Source organism: Acomys russatus, chromosome 3 (assembly GCF_903995435.1).
Source record: "Acomys russatus chromosome 3, mAcoRus1.1, whole genome shotgun sequence".
In the NCBI taxonomy this organism is placed as follows: Eukaryota; Metazoa; Chordata; class Mammalia; order Rodentia; family Muridae; genus Acomys; species Acomys russatus.
This window is the reverse complement of record NC_067139.1, coordinates 32,730,086-32,736,950: the sequence shown is the minus strand read 5'-3', so window position 1 is coordinate 32,736,950 and position 6,865 is coordinate 32,730,086. Positions and strand designations below refer to the sequence as shown.

Below are 6,865 nucleotides of genomic sequence, written 5' to 3'. Positions count from 1 at the left end.
ATTTATATAAAGTGTATATATATGCACGTACACACACACGCGCGCGCGCACACACACACACACACACACACGCACGCACGCGCGCGCACACACACACACACACACACACACACACATTCCTGGCTGTCTGACCTGGAACTCACTATGTAAACCAGGCTGGGCTTGAACTCACAGAATATGTCTGCCTCTGTCTCCCAGTCCTAAGATTAAAGGTATGCACCACCACACCTAGATAGTTGTGTGTGTGTGTGTAAGAGAGCAGTAAGGCTCCTCATTACCAGTTATTTCAGCAAATTAGTTGCATGCTTTGGCCTTGGGTTTCTTCCTCTCCCCATAGGCAAGTTAGAAACAGATCAGTGTCAAGCCCACCACTGCTGGCTGTGGGTGCTTGAGTTACACTATGGAAGAGCCTAATGAGTATTCAGCCTAGTAGATAAACGACATCTGCTATCAAGGCATATAGATTTGAAATTTAGAAATAACAAAGAAAAAGGTTTAACATACTTGCAGGTGATGATAAATCATAAGACTTATATTTATCTCTGAATATCAATTTTGGAAACAAGAAAATAGTGAATAAATGCCTTTATATTTTTGAAAGGAATTTATTTTTCAATCAAAAAATCATTACACTAAGGGAGGAAAGAGCAATTCAGCTGACCAATGGGCAAAAAAAAAAAAAAATGAAAACCATTAAATTAGAAGTTTGTAGACTACAAAATGTCAGTGGTTGGTAAAAGGCAGGAAGCAGTTTTCAACATAAATAATAGTTAGGAAGCGTTCATTAACCTGGGCGTGGTGGTGCACGCCTTTAATCCCAGCACTCGGGAGGCAGAGGCAGGCAGATTTCTGTGAGTTCCAGGCCACAGGTAAACAAAGTGAGTCTAGGACAGTTAGGTTCTACAGAGAAACCCTGTCTAAAAAAAAAAGTGGTCATTAAAACATGTTCTATCAGCCCAGTGTGAAATGTTGAGACAGAACATTAGAGGTAGAGTGAGAACATTATCATTTTCAAAAATAACCCAAATAGTTCTCACATACTTGGTAGTCATCAATCACAGCCTGGCTGGAACATGCTGATTTGTTGGAGAGGAATTGCGTGCGTGGCATGCTGTGTGTGACAGAAAGAAATAGTTGTACTGAGGACAGCTAATGAAGAGCAGTACTGTCTGCTCATAAGCCACCTCCAGAAATGCATCACAGGCACATCTTTTTGTGCAGAGATGTGCCTCCAGGGTGGTTCCTTGAAGCACTCTTAACTATGGACTTCATTTTTTAAAAGTAGCCTAGTTATATATTTAGAACAATGGACTCCAAAGCTCTTTGGAAACTAAAGTAACCCCATTAAGACTGACGTGTGAAATTGTCTCCAGTATACTTGGAAGCAAAAGGAAATATTTAAAACAGTATATGCAAAATATAAAACAGTATATGCATTATCTTTTGATATATTTGTGTGTGTGTGTGTGTGTGTGTGTGTATAATTTGGCATCTTTCTGAAGAGCAGATTAGAGGGATAAACAAAAAACATTAATAGTATTTATCTTTGGGTGATGAAATTAAAGATGCAGCTTTTCTAAGTAATTCATCATTTTGACAGTGTTTTGAGCTTTTTATAACCAGATGAGGAAAGAATAACTTTAAATTTTTAAATTCTCTCTCTCCTGCCCCCCCCCCGTGTGTGTGTGTGTGTGTGTGTGTGTGTGTGTGTGTGTGTGTGTGTCCTGCATGTATGTCTGTTTATCATGTGCATTAAGTGCCCACAGAAGCCAGAAGATGACATCGTATCCCCTAGAACTAGAGTTACAGACAGTTGTAAGCCATTCTATGAGTGCTAGGAAATTGAGCCCTGGTCCTCTGTAAAAGTAGCCAGTGTTCGTAATGGCTGAGCCATCATTCTGACCCCTTTAACAAATGTAACTCTTTAGTGGCATTGAGGAATAACAAAAACTCTCATTCTGAGGTTGGCATGGTCAGGAAAAAAAAATTCAAGATTTCTGAGGTCACAGCTCGACAAGTTTTGTGGTTTAATGGATGAGCTCTTTTTCAGAAACTATTTAACTGCACAGAAAAAGCTAGTGTTACGGTTTTTCCTTCCTTCTTATAATTGTAGGCATAATTATGTCCTAAAACTTGGCTACCATAGTGCTCTGAAAGAGTATAGTGGTTGCCACCAAAGACTATGCAGTGAGCAGCACTCATGCAGAAGGGCACCTTTAGGACTTTTCCTTCATTTACCACTAAAGTCACTTAGACTGGTCAGTGTTTATTGTCAACACAAACTATTGTTACCTAGGAAGAGTGAACCTGGGTTCAAGAATTGCTTTTATAAGATTGGCCTGTGGGCATGTCTTTGGGAAATTGTCTTTGATTAGTGACTAATGTGAGAGGGCCCCACCCACTGTGGACAGTGTCATCCCTGGGTAGGTGACCCTAGACTATATAAGAAACCAAGCTGAGAGAACTAGAGAGCAAGTCAGTAAGTAGTTTTCCTACATGGTGCCTGCCTCTGCTCATGCTTGAACTCCTGTCCTGACTCCCTCAGTGATGGATATAACTTTGATGCATACAATGAAATAAACTTCCCTCACAAAGTTACTTTTGGCCTTAGTGGGGTTTTTTGTTTTTTGTGTTGGGTTTATTTGTGTGGTTTGGTTTGGTTTGGTTTTTAGAGACAGTGTTTCTCTGTGTAGCCTTGGCTAGCCTGGATTCACTTTGTAGACCAGGCTGGCCTCAAACTCACAGAGATCCACCTGCCTCTGCCTCCTTGCACCAGGCTTGGTCTTAGTGTTTCTCACAGCACAGAAAGGAAACTAGAACAGAAATTGGTACCAGAAGTGGGGTGTCTCTCTAGTGGGCCTGACCATGTAACTTGGAGGAGGGTAGGGTAGAGATTGTGAAAGGATTTGGGTATTTAGATCTGGAAAAGTTATTGAGTGCTAGGAGCTTGAAAGATAATGCAGAGAGAAATGCTGACAATGGAGGCCCATTGTGACATTTCAGAGGAAAGAAAAAATCTTTCAGGGATGTTCATATGATATATTTCAAAAATCTGTGCTTGCTGTTTAGCTGGAGCTGAAGATTTAGCTGTGATTAACAAGAAATCAATACTACTGAAGTAAAACCTTCTGGGCTTTACTGGGAAGCTACTTACTAGTTAGCTGAGGCTGAAAACTTAGCTGTGGTTTATAAGAGGCTAGCACTATTGAGGTAAAAACTTTTGGGAAGTATTTCCTTAGGGTCAAGATAAAGAAGCCATGGTCCAGTGGGAGGCCAAGGATGTACATCAAGCTGGCAGCAGAATTTGGCAAATAATGTTTAAGGGTCTCCTGCATGACACTGGTTCTGAAAGTGATACTAGCATAAAAGGGCTATTAAAAGAAGCTGAAGCTTGACATTCGGGGGCAGGGACATTGGCGTCCATGAAGAGAGTCCCAAAGAAGCCAATGGTAAAGGTACATTCTCAGTTTTGCAATGGAGACACCAAGAAATTGGAAATGCCAGGACTGTAAGATCTAACAAAGATAGCAGCAGGTGTGAAAGAAAGCTGGTCTGGGCCTACAAAATAAGCTGTGTGTGCTGTAGATGGCCAAACTGGAGAAGTGAGTGGATATACCCAAACCTTTTGCACCAGAACATCATGACTGAGTCCCAGATGTCCAGCATAGAGCTACAAGATTTGTTCTACACTGATAGGCTTTGGATTTGCTTACACGTGACTATATTTATGCCTTGACTCTTCTCTTTTGGAGCAAGGAAGTTGTTTTTGTCTTGTTTTTGTTTTTTTTGTTTTTTTGGAACCCTACAGTTAAACTTAAGAGTTGGACTTTAAAGTTGTACTGTATTTTATATTATGATATTAATATGAGATTTTGATGACAAACAAGAAAGAAAAAATTATGGCTTAAGGGGATGTGTTTATGTACAAGTTGACAAGGAATGGAGTCTACTTGTTAGATTTAGCTATCAACTTGACAAAGCCCAGAGTTATCTGAGAAGTCTCAGTTGGGGGATTTCCTTGGCCTGTGGGTGTGTCTATGTGGTGGCTTCTTCCTCCTCCTCCTCCTCCTCCTCCTCCTCCTTCTTCTTCTTTCTTCTGTTGTATTTCAAGAGAAGATCCTTATTAACTTAGAGAGTAAACATGACATATTGTTGAGTAATAGAAGAAAGTATAACCCAAGGGGTGGTGATTGCACACACTTTTAGTCCCAGCACTCAGGAGGTAGAGGCAGGTAAATCTCCAAGTTTGAGGCCAGCCTGGTCTACAGAGGGAGTTCCAGGACAGCTAGGGTTTCACAAAGAAACCCTGTCTTAGGAAGAAAGAAGGGAAGGAAGGAAGGAAAAAAAAGAAAAGAAATGACAAATGTTGATGCCTTGTAGCTGTATTAGTAGTATGAAGGCTGGTATATCTAATTAAAAATAACCAAAGTGCCGGCTGGTAGTGCCGCACACCTTTAATCCCAGCACTTAGGAGGCAGAGGCAGGAGGATTGCTTAGAGTTCGAAGCCAGCCTGATCTACAAAGCGAGTCCAGGACAATCAGGGCTACACAGAGAGACCCTTGTCTCGAAAACAAACAAACACCCCAAAGTTTTATAGATAATTTTATAGATTAAGTTATTTTATTCATAATTACTTCTTATACTTCCTGAATATTTATTTATATGTCTACTCAGAAAAATAAGGCTATTTTTGATTTACACACACAACAAAACAGAAAGAGATCCTTAAATAATAACCATGCTCTGATCACCTAGCTTTTCTGTCAATCTCTTTAACACCTAATTTAATATTGTTACAGTGCTGTTTTATAACAATGCAGTAAGTAACTCTATAATGGATTTGATTGCAATTTTTTCCCTCCTCTTAACTCCTCCCCTCACCTCTTGGATTTCATCACATCCTTCCTTCCTTCCTTCTATCCTTCCTTTGTAATTGATTCCATCATTTTCTTCCATTCCCTTGCCTTACTACAATTCCTCCATGGCCCTGCCCCCCACCCCACCCCCGTGTGTGTGCGTGTGTGTGTGTGTGTGTGCGTGTGTGTGTGTGTGTCAGAAAGACAGAGATAGAGACAGACAGAGAGATCCCAGCATTCCTTAGCTGCCTATAGTTCGCTGTGTAGAGTTGAGGCCATATGATCTTCCCCTCATCCACATTAGCATGTCTATTGGTGTCATCCTTATTCAGCTTATGTTTAGGCAAACATGTTGGTGAGATTTTGGGGGTGTAGCTTCTGACGTTCTAGGAGACACGATCTGACTGCAAACTCCCTATTCCTTTGAATATTCCAGTCTTTCTGCCCCCTTTTCCACAAAGACTCCAGAGCCTTGGTTGCAGGAGTTGTTCTATAGATGTAATACGTCTGAGAACAGCTAGGGCTACATAGAAAGACTATATCTCAAAAAAAGGCGAATACACACTTTCTGCATGTTCATTGGCAAAATCAGGGACTTGCCTGATGTCTGTCACAGCACAGGACAGAGAGGAGAGAAACAAAAGGAGACAACATATGTGAGACCTTCTTGGTTACTAGCCTGCTCTTCCCTAAGCAGTGAACACGTGACTTCAATAAATTCTTAAGTCACGTTGCATTCATTATTATCCTCCATTTTTTCACGGAGCAAAACTAAGTTGTCACAGAAGCAAAATGGGGAAAATAACGGAATGGGGTCAAGCTGCCTGATGTGGTTAAGTGAGAAAAATGGCAATAGCTCCAAACTAGTCTGTTTACTTTCCTTACAACACCTGAGGCAGTGTTGCTGCTCAGTGCTTCCTTCCTGAGCAGCCACTGAAGGGCATGTGAACAGATAGCTGTTATCATTACTGAGTCTGCACATCACAAAACTCTGATGCTGATGAAAGTCAGTTTCTCACTGCCAAGGCAGAGATTTGACAATGGATGGCTGCAGTCAGACGTAAGTCCAGTAACTTACTAAATCTAGATGAGTTACATGTCCTTTCTGGCACTGAAATGACTGATCTTTAATGCAAGACCATCAGAAAATTCTTAGGTTGTTTCTCTCAGGCTTTATAGGGTGTGGTATTTTTGCCTTGGAAAATAGGCAGCTCAAAGCATCCAGAATTGTTATTTTCCCTATAATTTCCTTTCTGTAACCCTTGAAACCCATGTTTATTGAGGGACTGGTGAGAGAATTACACATATGGTAGTTTGAGCGTTGTTGGGAATGGAGATTCTTTCCCACTGATACACTGTCTGAAGGAGATGGCTATAAACCAGAATGACCACAATTTTTAAAAAGGTATGTAATGAAAAAAGAAGACTTTGGCAACAAATGTAACTCCTTCACTCATGGCAGGATAAAAGAGACACTCACTTGAGGTTTAATAAATCAAAAATAGTGTGTTTTGTCCACAGCTTCATTTTTTCCCGTTACTGATGGGTGATGTCATCATTTTCCTTTCCCTTAGAATCTTTTTGTATCCAGAAAAAGAAAAGATTAATGTTAACTATATTTATATCATGTTTTCTTTCTTATTTTATGGTAAACTTTAGTTTTAATTTTGCCACCTATATAGAGTTTTGTTGTTGTTGTTTTGGAGGAAGGGTTGGTTGGTTTGGTTTTTCAAGATAGGGTTTCTCTGTGTAGCCTTGGCTGTTCTGGACTTGCTTTGTAGACCATGCTGGCCTCGAACTCACAGAGATCCACCTGCCCCTGCCTCCCAAGCTCTGGGATTAAAGGTGAGTGCCACCACCACGTGGCTATTGTAGTGTTTTGGTTTGGTTTTTTAAGGGGTGTGTGTGTGTGTGTGTGTGTGTGCGCGCGCGCGCTCACGCGCACATATTTGAATGTGTGCATGTCTGTCTGTCTGTGTCTGTGTGTGTGTGTCTGTATGAGGATGTG

General features: G+C 40.9%; 1 protein-coding gene across 1 annotated transcript in view; it reads left to right on the top strand.

Moving 5' to 3' along the window:
- Positions 1 to 6,865, top strand: part of Cenpp (centromere protein P) — a 195,698-nt gene that overhangs the window by 161,923 nt on the left and 26,910 nt on the right. The gene's annotated exons all lie outside the window — the stretch shown is intronic.